This window comes from Mustela lutreola, chromosome 2 (assembly GCF_030435805.1).
Source record: "Mustela lutreola isolate mMusLut2 chromosome 2, mMusLut2.pri, whole genome shotgun sequence".
NCBI lineage: Eukaryota > Metazoa > Chordata > Mammalia > Carnivora > Mustelidae > Mustela > Mustela lutreola.
Genome location: NC_081291.1, coordinates 203640229 through 203660008, shown reverse-complemented (window position 1 = coordinate 203660008; position 19780 = coordinate 203640229). Strand labels below are relative to the sequence as shown.

The 19780-nt window shown below is 37.1% G+C and overlaps 2 pseudogenes; one reads left to right on the top strand and one right to left on the bottom strand.

Moving 5' to 3' along the window:
• Positions 1-2305, bottom strand: part of LOC131825677 (protein downstream neighbor of Son-like) — a 56607-nt pseudogene extending 54302 nt beyond the window's left edge.
• A 2460-nt stretch (positions 2306-4765) lies between these two features.
• LOC131825676 (coiled-coil domain-containing protein 34-like) lies at positions 4766-17915 on the top strand (annotated as a pseudogene).
• The last annotated feature ends 1865 nt before the right edge of the window (positions 17916-19780 follow it).

Below are 19780 nucleotides of genomic sequence, written 5' to 3'. Positions count from 1 at the left end.
GTCCTTGGTAACAGTCATAAACCAACCTAGGCTCCAGGGAATACATTAAATATTTTTTCAATTTTCTTATAAATAAGTATATATATATAACTTTCAATTATTACATCAGTGAGAAGTGAATTATTGACAGTTTTCATGGTACAATTAAATCACTCAATATTCTCGTGGGTCCCAAATGTCAATTTGCTTTTTTTTTTTTTTTTGCTTTTTTATTTTGTTTACTATATATGTTATTATAGTCTTCAATGTAACTGGCTCATGTGTAATTTTAGAATTACATATTCCAAATGTGTAAATTCTTCTAGAGTATTACTTGTGATTGGCAACATCCATAGCAAACCAAATGAAACAGTGACTGAATATTAAAATAATGAATTGTTGTAGAATATACCTTAGATTAGGCAATACGAGAAACTCAGTTTAAGTCCTCCCATACTAATTTGCCAAAAGACCTTGATTAAAAAAGAAAAAAAAGCTAAACACTCTAAATATTCCTTGACTCCCTTTGTATATAGGCTTCTACCAAACTCATTGTTTCACTTGTAAATTAAGTCAAATTCCAACAGTGTCTTTTAGCCTTCATGAATGATAAGAATATTTTAAAAGATAAAAGATGTTTATTTATTTATTTGACAGAGAGAGACCACAAGTAGGCAGAGAGAGAGGAGGAAGCAGGCTCCCCGCAGAACAGAGAGCCCGATGTGGGGCTTGATCCCAGGACCCCGGGACCATGACCCAATCTGAAGGTAGAGGTTTTAACCCACTGAGCCACCCAGGCACCCCTGAAAGAACTTCTTTTATAGCAATGTTTATTCTGTTCTTAAAAAGTTTTCCAACAAAAGTTTACTTAGATTTTACAAAGACTGTATCAATGAATCCTTAAGCTAGTCTTCACTTAAATTCTATACCCCTTGATCTTATTTCCTTTTTCTAAATTTTATTTTATTTTTCAGTGTCCAAGATTTATTGTTTATGCACCACACCCAGTGCTCCATGCAATATGTGTCTTCCAAAATACCCACCACCAGGCTCACCCATCTTCCCACCCCCTTCCCTTCCAAAACCCTCAGTTTGTTTCTTAAAGTCCACTGTCTCTCATGTTTTGTCTCCTCTGATTTCCCCAATTCACTTTTCCTTTCATTCTCCTAATGTCCTCCATGCCATGTTACTCCTTATGCTCCACAAGTAAGTGAACTATATGATAATTGACTTTCTGCTTGACTTATTTCACTCAGCATAATCTCTTCCAGTTCTGTCCATGTTGATACAAAAGTTGGGTATTCATCCTTTCTGATGGAGATGCAATATTCCATTGTATATATGGATCATACCTTCTTTATCCATTTGTTTGTTGAAGGGCATTTTGGCTCTTTCCACAGTTTGGCGATTGTGGCCATTGCTGCCATGAACATTAGGGTACAGATCTCCTTTATTTTCACTACATCTGTATCTTTGGGGTAAATACCAAGTAGTGTAATTGCAGGGTCATAAGGTAGCTCTATTTTTAATTTCTAAAGGAATCTTCAAACTATTTTCCAAAGTGGCTGCAACAACTTGCATTCCCACCAAAAGTGTAAAAGGGTGCCCCTTTCTTCACATCTGCTCCAACACCTGTTGTTTCCTATCTTGTTAATTTTGGCCATTCTAACTGGTGTAAGATAGTATCTCAGTGTGGTTTTAATTTGAATCTCCCTGATGGGTAATGATGATGAACATTTTTTTCATGTGTCTGTTAGCCATTTGTATGTCTTCTGTCCATTTTTTGATGTGGTGATCTGCTTTTTGAGTGTTGAGTGTGAGGAGTACCTTATAGATTTTGGTTATCAGGCCTTTGTCTGTATTGTCATTTGTGAATATCTTCTCCTATTCCTCAGGCATTCTTCAAAGTGTTGGAACAAACAATCTTAAAATTCTGTATGGAACCAGAAAAGACTCCAAATTGCTAAGGAAATGTTGAAAAAGAAAAACAAAGCTTGGGGCATCATATTGCCTGATTTCAAGCTTTATTATAAAGCTGTGATCACCAAGACAGCATGGTACTGGCACAAAATAGATATAAAAAGATTGTAAATGCAACATGATATAAAATAAAGCATATCCGCAAAACAACAATGATGCTTATGTTTTAACATTGTCAGGTTTGCTGCATTCAGATGCTTAAGATCCCCCACCTGTATTTTACCTTGATTTAAGTGGTGCTTAACTCAGTATTTCTTTCTATACTCTCAGCTTCATCAACCATGGGAGGTGTTGATGCCTCTGAATATAAACAATTACCTGAATCTTCAGTTTCTTTAATCTTCATGTCCAATGCAATTTCTCCATATTAGCTACCATTTAAATTACACCTTAGGAGGAGGAGGGGCAAGATGGCAGAGAAGTAGGAGACCCTGTTTCAGCCAGTCAACTAAAGTGAGCTGATTATCTACCAGATCATTCTGAACACCCATGAAACCAGTCTGAGATATTGGATTATATACACTTCTGGATCCCTATGGGGCAGAAGACACCAGTGGAGAGTAAAGTGTACTGGGTATGATCAGACTGATATTGGAGAATAAACAGAAAGGGGAGGGAGCTACCAAAGCAAAGCATTGGAAAGTAATACCCCAATACGAAAGTGCCCTGTGATTGGGGACTAGCATTAATTTGGAGTCTAGTTAAAAGCACTCAAAGAGAGCAAAATATCTTAAAGGGCAGCTGGTGGAATTGGGAGGGCACAGGCAGGGACCTAAGCCCACAGACCCAGAACAGCCACTCTGGTGACCACCCATGCCATAGAGAGTACAGCAGTGGAGACTCCAGTTCCCGGTCCCCAGGACCCCAGGGTTATGCGGCATGCACCACCGCTCAGCTGGGTCACACTCCCACCTCCCTGCATGATGGAGTCTGATGGGACTCTCTAGAACCACAGCCTTTTACACTCTGTGCTCACTGTGCAACCAGTCTGAATCGTGCTCCCCACCTGAGCCTAAGAGTTCTCCATGGGGGCTCTAGCCAGCAGTCTCTAAGGCTGGCCAGGAGTCTGGACACTCCCAGCCCCGACTTGAAGGAACTACTCCAGACAGCAGTCCAGGCAAAGGCAGCCACCAGAAGCAGGCTCTGTGAACCAATGTCACTTATGGTTTTAGTGGTATGGGGGTGCAGAGACAAGCAGTTGCTTCGGGTGACCCCTGAGATGGTGGCTGGGGACAAGCACTGACAGTGAGAGGTTGCACAGCTCAAAAGAGTTTGCAGAGGGGGAGTTTGTGTGTTCTGGACCACCCAGAGGGGAGCAGACTGAGGCTTCTCTCTGAGACTGAGGACTCGGTTAGTTAGCTTTTTCTTAAACCTCCAAAAAGTTACAAAAAACTGTCAAAGGACAAAAACCTCCAGAGAACAAAAGCCTAAAAAAATGGTTTCCACAGAACCTGGCCCCTTGATAGGGGACTGGAAGACTCAACCCAAGCAAGACAGACTGAAAAACAAAAACGCAGCAGGCCCCTCCCCCTGCAAGCCAGCCAAAGAATGAGAGGACAACCACCACAGAGTCCCCATAAAACTGTAAAACCCCAACATCAGGGGAAAACAAGATATTAAGCTCCCATTAATATCCTAAAAGCTGTATATTTCATAGATACAACTTCTGTTTTAATTCAATCTTACTATTCTTGTTCTTTTTAAATTTTTTAACCTACTTACCATTACAACTAGATGTTTAATACAATATATCCCATAATAACATTTTTAACTTGAATTTTTCTCATACATATACTTGTGTTTTTCTTTTTCTTTTCTATTTCTTTTAATATACATACAGATACAAGCTTCAAGGTAAACCTCTTTCCCTAATTAATATTACCCCTACCTAAATATAAACCAGTTTTAATCTCCCTTTATCTCTGGAAAGCTGACTCCATTAAGAAAGATAACAAGATACACCCAGGAAGAATCAAAGTAACTTTCCTTGCCCACATCAAGGACTTATAACCAGCATCCCATCTTTTTCTTTTGTCAGTGTTTCTGTGTATTTGTTTTTGTTCTGATATTATATAAATCATATCATCTGGGTTCATTTTGGCTGGGTTTTCTATTTTTCTTGTCATTTACTTTTGTTAGTTATTTGTTCATTTTTTGTTTGTATACCTTATAAATCTTACTTTCAGGGTGCATTCTGGCTGGGTCTTCTCTCTTTTCTCTCTCTTTCTCTCTCTCTCTCTCTCTTTTTTCTTTCTTCTTTCTTTTTGGTAGTGACTTCCAAATGGTCCAAAGCTTTCCACGGTTCACCTGGCCAGATTGTGGTTGATATATTCAGCTAAACATCCCTTCAACTACCTCTCATCAGAATGTCTAGGGGAGGAACACCCAACAGAGGAAAAATTCAGATATTGAGGCCTCTCCATCACAACTATTATATATGGACATAAACAGTATATCAGAAAGGGAATTCTGGGTAACAATTATCCAGGAATTGGAATCACTAAGGGTGGAAGTGAAAGCTACCCAGGAAGAAGGTAAAAATGCTATCACTGAGATCCTATCTAATCTAAATATGTTAACAGCTAAGGTAATCAAGGCAGAAGATAGGATTAGTGATCTAGAGGACAAACTGATAGAGAAAAATGATCAGGAGGAGGCCTGGAACAAAAGGCGTGAAAACAGAATTGGGGAAATAAATGATGCCATGAAACATTCCAATGTCAGAATTATTGGGATCCCTGAGGGGAAGGAGAAAGAAAGAATTGAAGATACAGTTGAACAAATTCTATATGAAAGTTTTCCCAGTATGGGGAATGGAATAAGCATTAGTGTCCTACAGGTAGAAGGAGCACCCCTTAAGATGAACAAATCTAGAAAGACCTCAAGGCTCTTGATTGCAAGACTGATGAAGAATAATTTTAGACAAGAGCTTTTGAGAACAGTAAGGGGGAAGAGATTCCTTTGTACAGAGGAAGGTCCATCAGAATGACATCAGACCTGCCCACAGAAACCTGGCAAGCCAAAAACAGCTGGCAAGACATATCCAGGGCATTACATGAGAACAACATACAGCCAAGAATGCTTTATCCAGCATATATCATGGCATTCAAAATAGATGTAAAGATAAACTTCCAAAACTTGCCAGCTTCCAAAACTGACAAGGTTTAAAAGAGTATGTGACCATGGGGCATCTGGGTGGTTCAGTGGGTTAAAGCCTCTGCCTTTGGCTCAGGTCATGATCCCAAGGTCCTGAGATCAAGCCCTGCAGAGGACTTTATGCTCCTCAGGGAGCCTGCTTCCTCCCCTCTCTCTCTCTGCCTGCCTCTCTGCCTACTTGTGATCGCTCTCTCTCTCTCTCAAATAAATAAAATCTTAAAAAAAAAAAAAAAAAAAGTATGTGACCACCAAGCCAGCACTACAAGAAATATTTGGCGGGGCCGGGGGTAAGAGGAAAGAACCCAAGAGTGTCACAGAACAGAAATTTTCAGAGACCATCTATAGAAACACGGACTTCACAGGCAACATGATGTCAATAAAAATGTAACTTTCAGAGGCGCCTGGGTGGCTCAGTGGGTTAAAGCCTCTGCCTTCAGCTTGGGTCATGATCCCTGGGTCCTGGGATTGAGCCCTGCATTGGGTTCTCTGCTCAGTGGGGAGCCTGCTTTCTCCTCTCCCTCTGCCTGCCTCTCTGCCTACTTGTGATCTCTGTCTGTCAAATAAATAAATAAAATCTTAAAAAATAATAAAGAAAGAAAAGAAAAAAATGTATCTTTCAATAATCAGTCATGAACTGCCTAAAAGCTCCCATAAAACAGCACAGCATTGCAGATTCAATAAAACAACAGGACCCGTTCATATGTTGTCTACAAGAGAACCATTTGAAACATAAGGTTGCATCCACCCTGAAAATGAAGAGGTGGAGAAGCATCTTTCATGCCAAATGGCCCTCAAAAGAAAGCTGGGGTAGCTATTCTCATATCAGATAAATTAGATTTTAAAGTAAAGACTGTAGTCAGAGAAAAAGAAGGATGATACTACATCATTTTTAAAGGGACTATCCACCAAGAAGATCTACAAGTTGTAAATATTTATGCCCCCAATACAGGAGAAGTCAACTACATAAGACAACTGTTCATCAAGATAAAGGGCCATACTGATATAAATAGCAGCAAGAGATCTTAACATGCTATTCTTAGTAATAGACAGATCATCCAAGCAGAAAATCAATAAAGAAATGAGAGCATTGAATGACACATTGACCCAGATGAACCTTGTAGATATACACAGAACATTCCACCCTAAAACAACAGAATACTCATTCTTCTCAAGGTCACATGGAACTTTCTCCAGAACAGACCACATACTGGGTTACAAATCAGGGCTCAACTGATACCAAAAGATTGAGATTATTCCCTGCATATTCTCAGACCACAATGCTTTGAAACTGGAACTCAACCACAAGAAAATGTTTGAAAGGAATTCAAACACTTGGAGATAAAGACCACCCTGCTTAAGAATGTTTGGATTACCAGGAAAACAAAGAAAAACTTAAACAAATCACGGAAACCAATGAAAGTGAAGACGCTTTGGTCCAAAATCTATGGGGATGACAAAGGTGGGTCTAAGGGGAAAATCCATAGCCATCAAGTCCTCCCTCAATAAATAAATAAATAAATAAAATAAAAAATCCAGAATACACCAGCTGTCTTTACACCTTATGGAACTGAAGAATTAACAACAAATTAAGCCAACAAAAAACACACACAAGAAGGAAAATGATCAAGATTAGAGCAGCAATCGATGAGAGAGAAACTAGTAGAATACATCAATTAAACCAGAAACTTTTTTTTGAAAGAATCAATAAGATCAATAAACAATTGGCCAAACTAATCCTAAAGAAAAGAGAGAGGACTCAAATTAATGAAATTATGAATGAAAAGGGAGAGATCATGACTAACACCAAGGAAATTAAAACAAACTTCAGAAATTATTATCAATTGTTATATGCCAATAAGTTAAGCAACCTAGATGAAATGGATGCATTTCTGGAAATCAATAAACTTCCAAAACTGAATCAGGAAGAAATTGACATCCTGAATAGACCAGTATCTAGTAACAAGATTGAAGCAGTGATCAAAAACCTCCCAAAAAACAAGAGCCCAGGACCTGATGGATTCCCAGGAGAATTCTACCAAACATTCAAAGAAGAAATAATACCTATTCTCCTGAAGCTGTTTCAAAAGATAGAAACAGAAGAAAAACTTCCAGACTCTTTGTATGAAGCCAGCATTACCCTGATCCCAATCCAGGCAAAAACCCCACCAAAAAGGAGAATTCAGACCAATACCCACAATAAAAATGGATGCCAAGATTCTCAACAAGATGCTAGCTAATAGGATCTAACAGAACTTTAAAAAAGATTATCAACCATGACCAGGTAGGATTTGTCCATGGGATGCAAGGGAGGTTCAACATTCACAAATCAATCAATGAGATAGAGCAAATCAATAAGACAAGAGAGATGAACCACATGGTCCTCTCAATTGCTACAGCAAAACCAACTGACAAGATACAGCATCCATTCCAGATTAAAATGATTCAAAGTATAAGGATACAGGGAACATTCCTTAACTTCATAAAATCTATCTATGAAAAACACACAGCAACTATAATCCTCAATGGGGAAAAGTTGACAGCCTTCCCTTTGAGATCAGGAACATGACAAGGATGTCCACTCTCACCACCATTATTCAACATAGTACTAGAAGTCCTAGAAACAGCAATCAGACAACAAAAAGAAATAAAATTTATTCAAATTACCAAAGAAGAAGTAAAACTCTCTTCTCAGATGACATGATACTTTTTTATGGAAAACCCAAAAAACTCCACCCCCAAACTACTAGAACTCATACAGCAATTCAATAATGTGGCAGGATACAAAATCAATGTATACAAATGAGTTGCTGTCTTATACACTAACAATGAAAAAATAGAAAGGGAAATTAGACAATTGATTCCATTTACTATAGCAACAATAACCATCAGATAACTCTGAGTAAACCTAACCAAAGAGGTAAAGGATCTGTACTCCAAGAACTACAGAACACTCATGAAAGGAACTGAAGAAGACACAAAAAGGCGGAAGACCATCCCATGCTCATGGACCTGAAGAATAAACATTGTTATAATGTCTATCCTGCCTAGAACCATCTATACATTCAATGCCATCGCTATCAAAATTCTGCCAGCATTTTTCAAAGAGCTAGAACAAACAATCCTAAAATTTGTATGGAACCAGAAGAGACCCCAAGATGCTAAGGAAATGTTGAAGAAGAAAAGCAAAACTAGAGGCATCACCATTCTCTTACACCATACACAAAGGTAAACTTGAAATGGATAGAAGACGTCAAAGTGAGACAGGAATCCATCAGAATCCTAGAGGAGAACATAGGCAGTAACCTCTTCAATACTGGCCACAGCAACTTCTTTCAAAATATTTCTCCAAAGGCAAAATAAACTTTGGGGGCTTCATCAAGATAAAATGCTTCTGATCTCATTTCTTCAATTCCAATGTTTAAAAAAAAAAAAAACTCTTAAAACAATTCTATTTTCCTGTTTAATTACTTAAAAATTAATTTATTAGATTTTTTCAAAATATGCAACAATTCTTTCTTCACCCTGACACTACTCATGTTTTTCCTAACCAAAATTTGTTCTTCCCAACTAGATAAAAAGCTTTAGTAAGTTAGAAGCACTTGTGTGTGTGTGTGTGTGTGTGTGTGTGTGTGCATACACACATATATGTGTAATATTACTCAGCAACTAGACAAGGCCTGGAGAGTGAGGTATTTTTATATCAGATTTCTAAATATAACACTATCACATCATGAGTGAATATATACACATAATTTTAATTAACTATGTAGTCCTATCATACAGAAAAAGTTTTTGATTTAAATATTGTATTTGTATTGATTTGTATTAATTCTTGAAATTTGTATTGATTCTTGTTATTATTACCAGATAATAATGATGAAAGATCAAAACCAGAAGTAACTTGTGGGTTATGATTTAGTTTCCATAAATTAGTAATAATAATAATTGATAAACTGTTATGCATCATAAGCCAAATTGCATCTGTTATGGAGTGTATTTATCTTTTGTTTGGCAATTTTTAAATAATTTCTTCTGAGATTTTAGCTCATCTGTGGGCTTGGTGACTTAGTTTAGTCTTTCTACTTGGAAATTTTATTTGGAAAAATTTTTTACATGATGCAAAATTTTAGTTATTTTTATTAGCTTTACTACTTAATGCTATGATTTCTTCTCTGGGGTGTCAGGGGACATAGAAAAGTAGCAAAGGGAAGAAGTATGGCATAAAAATATTGACTTATTCATTTATGCAAAATAAGCTTTATATAGATATCCTTCTTTTTTTTTTATAAACATATATTTTTATCCCCAGGGGTACAGGTCTGTGAATCACCAGGTTTACACACTTCACAGCACTCACCAAAGCACATACCTTCCCCAATGTCCATAATCCCACCCCCTTCTCCCAAAACCCCTCCCCCCAGCAACCCCCAGTTTGTTTTGTGACATTAAGAGTCACTTATGGTTTGTCTCCCTCCCAAACCCATCTTGTTTCATTGATTCTTCTCATACCCACTTAAGCCCCCATGTTGCATCACCACTTCCTCATATCAGGGAGATCATATGATAGTTTTCTTTCTCTGCTTGACTTATTTCACTAAGAATGATACACTCTAGTTCCATCCATGTTGTCGCAAATGGCAAGATTTCATTTCTTTTGATGGCTGCATAGTATTCCATTGTGTATATATACCACTTCTTCTTGATCCATTCATCTGTTGATGGACATCTAGGTTCTTTCCATAGTTTGGCTATTATGGACATTGCTGCTATAAACATTCGAGTACATGTGCCCCTTTGGATCACTACGTTTGTATCTTTAGGGTAAATACCCAATAGTGCAATTGCTGGGTCATAGGGCAGTACTATTTTCAACATTTTGACGAACCTCCATGCTGTTTTCCAGAGTGGCTGCACCAGCTTGCATTCCCACCAACAGTGTAGGAGGGTTCCCCTTTCTCCGCATCCTCGCCAGCATCTGTCATTTCCTGACTTGTTGATTTTAGCCATTCTGACTGGTGTGAGGTGATATCGCATTGTGGTTTTGATTTGTATTTCCCTGATGCCGAATGACATGGAGCACTTTTTCATGTGTCTGTTGGCCATCTGGATGTCTTCTTTGCAGAAATGTCTGTTCATGTCCTCTGCCCATTTCTTGATTGGATTATTTGTTCTTTGGGTGTTGAGTTTGCTAAGTTCTTTATAGATTCTGGACACCAGTCCTTTATCTGATAAGTCATTTGCAAATATCTTCTCCCATTCTGTCAGTTGTCTTTTGATTTTCCTAACTGTTTCTTTTGCTGTGCAAAAGCTTTTGATCTTGATGAAATCCCAATAGTTCATTTTTGCCCTTGCTTCCCTTGCCTTTGGCATTGTTCCTAGGAAGATGTTGCTGCGGCTGAGGTCGAAGAGGTTGCTGCCTGTGTTCTCCTCAAGGATTTTGATGGATTCCTTTCGCACATTGAGGTCCTTCATCCATTTTGAGTCTATTTTTGTGTGTGGTGTAAGGAAATGGTCCAATTTCATTTTTCTGCATGTGGCTGTCCAATTTTCCCAGCACCATTTATTGAAGAGGCTGTCTTTTTTCCATTGGACATTCTTTCCTGCTTTGTCGAAGATTAGTTGACCATAGAGTTGAAGGTCTATTTCTGGGCTTTCTATTCTGTTCCATTGATCTATGTGTCTGTTTTTGTGCCAGTACCATGCTGTCTTGATGATGACAGCTTTGTAATAGAGCTTGAAGTCCGGAATTGTGATGCCACCAACGTTGTTGACTTTCTTTTTCAATATCCCTTTAGCTATTCGAGGTCTTTTCTGGTTCCATATAAATTTTAGAATTATTTGTTCCATTTCTTTGAAAAAGATGGATGGTACTTTGATAGGAATTGCATTAAATGTGTCGATTGCTTTAGGTAGCATAGACATTTTCACAATATTTATTCTTCCAATCCAGGAGCATGGAACATTTTTCCATTTCTTTGTGTCTTCCTCAATTTCTTTCATGAGTACTTTATAGTTTTCTGAGTATAGATACTGTGCCTCTTTGGTTAGGTTTATTCCTAGGTATCTTATGGTTTTGGGTGCAATTGTTAATGAGATTGACTCTTTAATTTCTCTTTCTTCTGTCTTGCTGTTGGTGTAGAGAAATGCAACTGATTTCTGTGCATTGATTTTATATCGTGACACTTTACTGAATTCTTGTATAAGTTCTAGCAGTTTTGGAGTGGAGACTTTTGGGTTTTCCACATAGAGTATCATATCATTTGCGAAGAGTGATAATTTGACTTCTTTTTTGCCGATTTGGATGCCTTTAATTTCCTTTTGTTGTCTGATTGCTGAGGCTAGGACCTCTAGTACTATGTTGAATAGCGGTGGTTATAATGGACATCCCTGCCGTGTTCCTGACCTTAGCGGAAAAGCTTTCAGTTTTTCTCCATTGAGAATGATATTTGCGGTGGGTTTTTCATAGATAGCTTTGATGATATTGAGGTATGTGCCCCCTATCCATACACTTTGAAGAGTTTTGATCAGGAAGGGATGCTGTACATTGTCAAATGCTTTTTCAGCATCTATTGAGAGTATCATATGGTTCTTGTTCTTTCTTTTATTGATGTGTTGTATCACATTGACTGATTTGTGGATGTTGAACCAACCTTGCAGCCCTGGAATAAATCCCACTTGGTCGTGGTGAATAATCCTTTTAATGTACTGTTGAATCCTATTGGCTAGTATTTTGTTGAGTATTTTCGCATCTGTGTTCATCAAGGATATTGGTCTATAGCTCTCTTTTTTGGTGGGATCCTTGTCTGGTTTTGGGATCAAGGTGATGCTGGCCTCATAAAATAAGTTTGGAAGTTTTCCTTCCATTTCTATTTTTTGGAACAGTTTCAGGAGAATAGGAATTAGTTCTTCTTTAAATGGTTGGTAGAATTCCCCCGGGAAGCCGTCTGGCCCTGGGCTTTTGTTTGTTTGGAGATTTTTAATGACTGTTTCAATCTCCTTACTGGTTATGGGTCTGTTCAGGCTTTCTATTTCTTCCTGGTTCAGTTGTGGTAGTTTATATGTTTCTAGGAATGCATCCATTTCTTCCAGATTGTCAAATTTATTGCCGTAGAGTTGCTCATAGTATGTTCTTATAATAGTTTGTATTTCTTTGGTGTTAGTTGTGATCTCTCCTCTTTCATTCATGATTTTATTTATTTGGGTCCTTTCTCTTTTCTTTTTGATAAGTCTGGCCAGGGTTTAACAATTTTATTAATTCTTTCAAAGAACCATCTCCTAATTTCGTTGATTTGCTCTATTGTCTTTTTGGTTTCTATTTCATTGATTTCTGCTCTGATCCTTATGATTTCTCTTCTCCTGCTTGGCTTAGGGTTTTTTTCTTGTTCTTTCTCCAGCTCCTTTAGGTGTAGGGTTAGGTTGTGTACCTGAGACCTTTCTTGTTTCTTGAGAAAGGCTTGTACCACTATATATTTTCCTCTCAGGACTGCCTTTGTTGTGTCCCACAGATTTTGAACTATTGTATTTTCATTATCATTTGTTTCCATGATTTTTTTCAATTCTTCTTTAATTTCCCGGTTGACCCATTCATTCTTTAGAAGGATGCTGTTTAGTCTCCATGTATTTGGGTTCTTTTCAAACTTCCTTTTGTGGTTGAGTTCTAGCTTTAGAGCATTGTGGTCTGAAAATATGCAGGGAATGATCCCAATCTTTTGATACTGATTGAGTCCTGATTTAGGACCGAGGATGTGATCTATTCTGGAGAATGTTCCATGTGCACTAGAGAAGAATGTGTATTCTGTTGCTTTGGGATGAAATGTTCTGAATATATCTGTGATGTCCATCTGGTCCAGTGTGTCGTTTAAGGCCTTTATTTCCTTGCTGATCTTTTGCTTGGATGATCTGTCCATTTCAGTGAGGGGAGTGTTAAAGTCCCCTACTATTATTGTATTATTGTTGATGTGTTTCTTTGATTTTGTTATTAATTGGTTTATATAGTTGGCTGCTCCCACGTTGGTGGCATAGATATTTAAAATTGTTAAATCTTCTTGTTGGACAGACTCTTTGAGTATGATATAGTGTCCTTCCTCATCTCTTATTATAGTCTTTGGCTTAAAATCTAATTGATCTGATATAAGGATTCCAATCCTGCTTTCTTCTGATGTCCATTAGCATGGTAAATTCTTTTCCACCCCCTCACTTTAAATCTGGAGGTGTCTTCGGGATTAAAATGAGTTTCTTGGAGGAAACATATGATGGGTTTTGTTTTTTTATCCATTCTGATACCCTGTGTATTTTGAAAGGGGCATTTAGCCCATTAACATTCAGGGTAACTATTGAGAGATATGAATTTAGGGCCATTGTATTCCTGTAAGGTGACTGTTACTGTTTATGGTCTCTGTTCCTTTCTGATCTACCACTTGTAGGCTCTCTCTTTGCTTAGAGGACCCCTTCAATATTTCCTGTAGAGCTGGTTTGGTGTTTGCAAATTCTTTCAGTTTTTGTTTGTCCTGGAAGCTTTTAATCTCTCCTTCTATTTTCAATGATAGCCTAGCTGGATATAGTATTCTTGGCTCCATGTTTTTCTCATTTAGTGCTCTGAAAATATCATGCCAGCTCTTTCTGGCCTGCCAGGTCTCTGTGGATAAGTCATCTGCCAATCTAATATTTTTACCATTGTATGTTACAGACTTATTTTCCCGGGCTGCTTTCAGGATTTTCTCTTTGTCACTGAGACTTGTAAATTTTACTATTAGGTGACGGGGTGTGGGCCTATTCTTATTGATTTTGAGGGGCGTTCTCTGAACCTCATGAATTTTGATGCTCGTTCCCTTTGCCATATTGGGGAAATTCTCCCCAACATTTCTCTCCAGTATACCTTCTGCTCCCCTCTCTCTTTCTTCTTCTCCTGGAATCCCAATTATTCTAATGTTGTTTCGTCTTATAGTGTCACTTATCTCTCGAATTCTCCCCTCGTGGTCCAGTAGCTGTTTGTCCCTCTTTTGCTCAGCTTCTTTATTCTCTGTCATTTGGTCTTCTATATCACTAATTCTTTCTTCTGCCTCATTTATCCTAGCAGTGAGAGCCTCCATTTTTGATTGCACCTCATTAATAGCTTTTTTGATTTCAACTTGGTTAGATTTTAGTTCGTTTATATCTCCAGAAAGGGCTTTTATATCTCTCGAGATAGTTTCTCTAATATCTTCCATGCCTTTTTCGAGCCCAGCTAGAACCTTGAGAATTGTCATTCTGAACTCTAGATCTGACATATTACCAATGTCTGTATTGATTAGGTCCCTAGCCTTCGGTACTGCCTCTTGTTCTTTTTTTTGCGTTGAATTTTTCCGTCTTATCATTTTGTCCAGATAAGAGTATATGAAGGAGCAAGTAAAATACTAAAAGTGTGGCAACAACCCCAGGAAAATATGCTTTAACCAAATTATAAGAGATCCCAAATCGTGAGGGGATAGAAAGGGGATAAAAAGAGGTTCAAAAAGGAAGAAAAAAAAAAGAAAGAAAAAAGAAAGAAAAAAGAAAAGAAAAGAATTAAAAAAAGAAAACAAATAAGAAAAATATAAAAAAGAAAAAATATATATATTGGATAAACTAGTTAAAAAATGTTAAAAAAGAAAAGGTAAAAGTTAAAAAAAAATTTACCAGAAGGCGACAAAAAAAACACAAAAAATTAAAAAGAAAAAAATCAAATTAACTGCAAGACTAAAAAAAATCACAGGGAAAAAGCCATGAGTTCCGTGCTTTGCTTTCTCCTTCTCTGGAATTCTGCTGCTCTCCTTGGTATTGAAACCACACTCCTTGGTAGGTGAACTTGGTCCTGGCTGGATTTCTTGCTGATCTTCTGGGGGAGGGGCCTATTGTAGTGATTCTCAAGTGTCTTTGCCCCAGGCGGAATTGCACCGTCCTTAACAGGGGCCGGGGTGAGTAATCCGCTTGGGTTTGCTTTCAGGAGCTTTTGTTCCCTGAGCACTTTCCGTAGAGTTCTGGAGGACGTGAATACAAATGGCGGCCTCCTGGTCTCCGGCCTGGAGGAGCCAAGAGCCCAGAGCCCCACTCCTCAGTGCGCCCTCAGAGAACATTGCCCAGTTACTCCTGTCTGCCTGACCTCCGGCCGCGCTCCGAACTCACCAAGCCTGCGACTGGTTCAAGGTAACACCGAGCTGTGAGCTTACTGTTGGCTCTGTCTCTGTAGCCAGCTTTCCCGTTCAAATACCCGCAAGCTCTGCGACACTCAGACACCCCCGATCCTTCTGTGACCCTGTGGGACCTGAGGCCATGCTGACCCCTCGTGGGCTTTGCCCGGTTTAGCCTCTGGAGCGATGTCCCTCAGTGGAACAGACTTTTAAAAGTCCTGATTTTGTGCGCCGTTGCTCCGCCGCTTGCTGAGAGCTGGCCCCTCCCCCCGGGGTGTATCTTCCCGTCGCCTTGGATTCACTTCTCCACCGGTCCTACCTTTCAAAAAGTGGTTGTTTTTCTGTTTCCAGAATTGCTGTTCTTCTTCTCTTCGATCTGCCGATGGATTTTCAGGTGTTTGCAATCTTTAGATAAGCTATCTAGCTGATCTCCGGCCAGGTGAAGTAGTCTCAGCCTGCTACTTCTCCGCCATCTTCTCTAACAATCTATATAGATATCCTTAAAATTAACTATGGCTTCTCTCAACATCATCAAATCAAATGCCAAAATTTCTTTCCCTTGATGGAATGTCTTATGTTATAAAAATTACCTTGTTTTCTTCTGATATGAATGTACATTTGATTGCATGTCTACTACTACATTCAAAATTACTTCCCTGAGCACTGAAATAATTGCTATGCCATCTTCTATATATTTTATTGTTGATGGAATACCCCATGAACTGTATTATATAATTATCTTTTCCTTATGTACTTGAGGTTTTCTTTCTTCCCCTTAGGTAGTGAGGTTTTACCACTGTCTTCTTATTTGTACTAAATAAAATAATTTTTACGACACAATAAGATTATAACTATCACTTATACAACTAAAAAATTAAACAGCAACCAGGAAAACAAGAATGATAACAAATCCATAAAGGTAGTGTTAGAATGTAAGACCAATATTGAAATGTATTTTAATCAATTCTTATTAAATGCAAATAATAATTACTATCAAAAGTTGATATTGCAATATTATCATAAATTCTAATTTTGACTTAAAATTCTAGATCTATACTGAAAGTGAGAACCAAGCAATGGGAAAAATAGAGGGAAATAAAACCACATTTTTTGGCAACAAAATAAAAATTGAAATTCAGAAGTTTCACAAAATACGAATTTTAGGTATTCAAATGACAAAGAGAAGGATAAAGGCCAAAAATAAAATATAAAGTGTATGTTCAAATGCAGCAAAATAATTTAAAAAGGAAGTGGTAGAATTATATTATGCAGAAAAAAATTAGAAAAATAAAAGAACAAAGACACACATACAATTATAAATAAAGTATCAAAAACTCAGATTTTAAAAAACTGAGATGTACAATGATTATATCTTTCCACTGTTACACAAAACACAAGTCAATATCAAAGCAGTCTTTGTAAAATGGGGCTTTCTTACCCATACGTCTTGAGACCTCATTCATAGTATACAGGAGAGATTATAGGTGATTTTAATTACAATGCACTTAATTAAATGAGTTTGTTTTTGACATTTGTTATATTTGATAACTTATAGAGACAAAAGAAAGTTTCCAATTTTAATTCTTTTTCCATGAGATGTTGTCCAGTTTATAATAGGTTTTTGGAAAAATCTTGAGGGGAAAGTAGGCACCAAAATAACAACTTCAAGGTAAAGCTAGTCATTTAGATGACAATTGTGGTGACAATTCCATTTAGCCATGATTGTGAAAAATCTACTTATCATTCTAATTAAGACACCATTGGTTTGAACTTGATGGGCCCAATATGGGCTGACCAGCCATGGGAGCCTGATTTGCCTCCATCTTATGTGCTGTCTGTCCTTGGTGACTGCATGTCCAGGTCCTCATGGCAGGCACGCAGAGGCAGGGGCTGGCAATGGTGATAGTCTGCTTGTGGTCACTGCTGCTGGGCTACAGCAAATCCACCTGTGGATACTGTCTCCCCTCAGCCACTAGAGCATCTTGTTTGACTACAGCAATGGCCAGGGGAGGCTGAGGAAGATGTGGATGAAGATGCTCATCATTCAGAGGCTAAGGTGGCGAGTCTGAGAGCAGTGGAGGTACAGAATTGCTCCTGTGTGGTTGAATCAGAAGGCAACCAAGAACAGAAACAGGAGCACCTACCAAAAAGCTGCCTAACTCCATGGGAAGTGCGGTTTGTTGGGAAAGAAAAAGAATGTGACTGTCTGCAACAGAAAGCTCTGGAAGAATTAAAACAACGAGGAAATAGGAAAGAAATAGAAGACTATGAAAAAAAAAAAAGATAGAAAGGTAATTGCTAAAGAAACGTACAAGGAATGGGTTCAGGAAAAGAATGAACAGAAAAGAAAAAGGGAACAAAAATTAATAAAGAAATGGAAGAAAACACAGTAGAGGAACTGGTGAAGAAACATTTGCAAGAAAAGGTAAAAGAAAAATATCAAGAATGGTTGAAGAAAAAATGTTGGAAAACATGATAAGAAGAAAAGGAAAAGGAAAAATAATGGTAAGGTGAATTACAGGGAAAAAGGAAATAGCAGAAAGAAAGTTTAAGGAGTGGTTGAAAAATTAAAAAAATAGACCTTGTCTGGCTGCAGAGAGCTATGGTTATGCCAATGGAAAACACAGAATTTTATTGAGAACCAGTATTTTATAATCCATTCCATGGAAACCCATCCATATGTCTCCTTCTAAAAAGCTGAGGACCTCGAGGAAAGAGGATGAAAAGGTCTGTGAATGTCAGCCAAGGAACTCATAGCCTCTGGTGATGCGGAGAGTGGGAAGCTGTCTTTACCTTGGAACTCAGTGCAGAATACAAAGACAGTGGATGTGGGAAATGCTTTTAACTGGAGCTAATTTTAAACTTAGCATCATTTTTCACTGTTCAGTCAGCCCCTCAACATTTGATGTGATTATGGGCAAGTTGAAAATTTTACATTTGTGTATGTTGTTCTTTGAGTTAATTGAGGAAGGTGTTTTAGATATTTTCATTTTTAAAAGTGCTTTAAGCTTGATCTTGGCATATTGTTTCATAGGAGAAATGACTGAATATCTAACGATTGTGTTTATATTTAGCTTGTATCAAAACTACACTGTAATACCAATAAAACAGACAGTTTATGTTGTGTTAAAAAAATCCACTGAATATGAAGACATACTTGTTTGAATACATATGTCCATGCTTTATTGAATGTTACATGTTGGTGTTTTATTAAATGCTCTATTTAAAAATATTAATAAATTAATTTTTGCACAAACTGTGTTAGTTCTGAAATTTGATATGAGAAAATTGAGATAAATCTCTTCTGTGTGCAAGTTTTCACTCGCTCGGTTGACTTAAATATTTTCTTTAGTAACTCTTTAGATCACCCTACAAATCTTTTGCCATTAACTGTAATAAGCTTTAATAGGTAAGATAAAAGGCCTTGTAAACTAATGTTTCCTAAACAAGGAGCATAAATCTGTCACACAGTATATTAACTATTAATTTTAAACAGTAATATTCTTGTTTTTATTTTCAGTATTGATAGAAAAAATAAGAAAGAAACAGTTAAACATGATCAATTTGTATATTTTTAGATATATTAATGAATATTGAGTAAAATAACAATAATGAAAAGTAGCTTGAAGATAATTTCAAATTCAAAACTTAATTTAACATATAAATGGACATTCACATTTAACATTAGAAAATTCTAAAACAAATTATCCTACTCATCTTATTATATCAGATAAAATTAATAGAGATATTTACTGACATTTATAATATATTACTAACATATTCATGTTTTCATTATTTTATGGCCACATAGCATTTTATTATTTCATTATATGTATATTCAAGTGTTCCTTTACTTCTCTGCTAGAAAGTGTTTAGAATAATTATATTCCTGTTGTAGTTACGCTGCTGTGAACACTCAGGTTTACTTGAAGCAGTGTTTATATATGTGAATATTTAAGTTAAGTTTCTACCAATGGAACTGTTCTGTTAAATGAGATGAGATACCTAATGTTTAAGATATTTTTTAAATTGCAAAAAAGTGTAAATTATTTAATTACCTGGGTACAATTAGTTTATACATTGTTGGAACATCTAGTATTCTACTTTAAAATATACTGCATGCACATGCAAAACAAAATCACTTTAGAGAAAATTGCAAGTTAATGTTTCTTACTCTGTTCTTCAATGGAAATAGAAATGAAAGGTACAATAAAAGGGTCAGTGATCTAAAGTTAAAATGCAATATCTTTTAAGAGCAAAAAATCATAAGCAAAGCACTAAGTAACCTCTTTATACTTCTGTGGCCTGACTAGTAAAATAAAACCTCAGGGTGGCACTCAGAAGAACTCCCATTATGCTCTCCAATATTGTCTTATGTAAGGACTCGTGAATTTTTACATGATAGCTGGACCTAAAAACATTTTTAACAGCTTACAAATCATACTCCAACGTGTCATTTATATTTCGTTGGACTAAAAGAGAAAATCTGGTATTTCTAGGACTATTTAAATCAGTATTTT